Source organism: Aulonocara stuartgranti (genome assembly GCF_965226115.1).
Source record: "Aulonocara stuartgranti genome assembly, chromosome: 3".
In the NCBI taxonomy this organism is placed as follows: domain Eukaryota; kingdom Metazoa; phylum Chordata; class Actinopteri; order Cichliformes; family Cichlidae; genus Aulonocara; species Aulonocara stuartgranti.
The window spans coordinates 76751005-76752949 of NC_138941.1; the positions used below are offsets into that span (position 1 = coordinate 76751005).

Sequence of the window (1945 nt, forward strand, 5' to 3'; positions counted from 1 at the left end):
GGTGGAAGTCTGTCTCTGTATCACTCTGTTTGTGTCTCTGTTGGTAAGCAGGTTCCCTGATGCTGGACATCCCTTCATCTCCTGTGTGGACAGGAAGTAATGTGACTCTGCTCTGTCAATCCAGAGAGGGTAAACAGGGGAACTCTGATTTTTATAAAAGTGTTGAAAGGATTGGATTTGATCCTGAAGGAAAGTGGATTCTCATTAATGTTCAGAAGTCTGATGAAGGTCTCTACTCGTGCTCAGCTGGTGTTGATAAGAAGTCTCCTGAATTCAGGCTGACAGTCAGAGGTCAGTGCAATGATCTTTCTTATTCAACCTCTTTTCCTGGACTTTAGTAGAAATGTCATAGAGATCAATGAAAGGTGGTAGGTTATATCTTACTTTATCGATACATGTTCTCTTAATGTATTCAGGTCACATAAACAGAGCAACCAGAGAAAATTATCCCATCATTACAAAGGTTGGAATATTAAAGAAGGAACAAAGAAGTCCATCTTCACTGTGGTGGCACAAAACCTCTATTTGACTTTAAAACACTGCTGGATTTACTAAAGAGACTCAGTGTCAGGTTGTGACTGACAGATGTGAACATTAGTTTCTTTTCAGGCCCATGTTTCTCTTTCAAGAGGAGAATATTTGAATGAATCACACAAATGTGAGTCACTAAGGTTTAACCACAGAGAAAAGCACATCTTATAGCTGCTGTGAAAGATGCAGGGAGTCTGTTTGGAATGAGACCATCTCCTCTGCTGATCGGGCCCACCACAGTTGACACACCTGTCCATTGGTATTGTAGGCAGGCTTGCAGTCATGTGTGTGAGGACAGTACAGGAGAGGACTCAGGATAGGCAGAATCCCTCGATCCAATCGTCTGCAGTTGATCCTGATCTAACTCATTTATTCTATAATGCTGATTTCTGTCTGCGGTCTTGGGATGAGAGAAGAAGATGGGTACGCCCAGACCGTCACTGCACTCCTCTCCATCCTGTGCCTGATAAAGTCCATAAATAAAGACTTTCATGACAGATAGTCTCAGTGTATCCTCAGTGTAACCTGAAGATCCTTTCTTTAGTCTTTCAAGAATTCAGACAGCTCTGTCTATCAGTGAGGAAGCTTCCACAGACTACTGGAACTGATGAGCTGACCAGATAATAAACTGACTGAACCATCTTTGTCATTGTTCCTGCAGATCCTCCCACAGATCCTCCTCCTAATGTAAAAGCTCCTTCTTCTACCCCAATCACTCACTCTTCCAGAACATCAAGCCCCCAAAGTACCAGTAAAAAAGACCCTGAAAATACAAAAAAAAAAACCCTCCTGGTAACAATAAACCAATAAAGGAAAATGAGGAGGATGGGTGGTACTGGTCCCCATCCTCTGGCCCTCCTCTCACAGCCTTCATCATGTCAGGTCTGGTTTCTGTGGTTCTCCTGGTTCTGGTTTGAGTTCTGCTCCTTTGGAGGAAGCTAAAAGGTAAGACGTGTGTCAGCTGAGTCACAGAGCACATACATGTGTGTGTTAGGAAAGGTCAAAGGTCACCAGATCCGAGCTGAAATTGCTGATGTTTGTCTCTGTCAAGGAAAGTGAGGACACACTCTGTCTTATGGAGGACCTTCATCCTACTGTCTCTGATTGGCTGCTGTTCTGTGACATCATTGGCCCCTCCTGAAGCTCCAGTAACCAGTATAAAAGCAGGGGGTGTGTCTTCAGAGTGTCAGCTTTGCTGGTGTATCTTTACTGGGATTTTGCATGTTTGGTCTTATTATGCAGCACTTCGTGGGTTTTTAAAAAAAATGCTTTTAAGTAAAGTATTTTGGGACATTTAAAGGTTTTCCTGCAGCTCTGCAATGACTTGTATTGTCAGACATGAGAGCTGTGACTGTGTGTGTATTACACAGGTTTTGCGCTGTAATAATAAACTATTAAAGTTTCACACCACAAA

At 42.8% G+C, this 1945-nt stretch overlaps 1 long non-coding RNA gene across 1 annotated transcript; it reads left to right on the forward strand.

Moving 5' to 3' along the window:
• Positions 1-1333: 1333 nt before the first annotated feature.
• LOC309703760 lies at positions 1334-1945 on the forward strand. The gene is made up of 2 exons (XR_014276025.1): positions 1334-1476; positions 1583-1945. It is a non-coding gene; the product is annotated as an uncharacterized lncRNA (long non-coding RNA).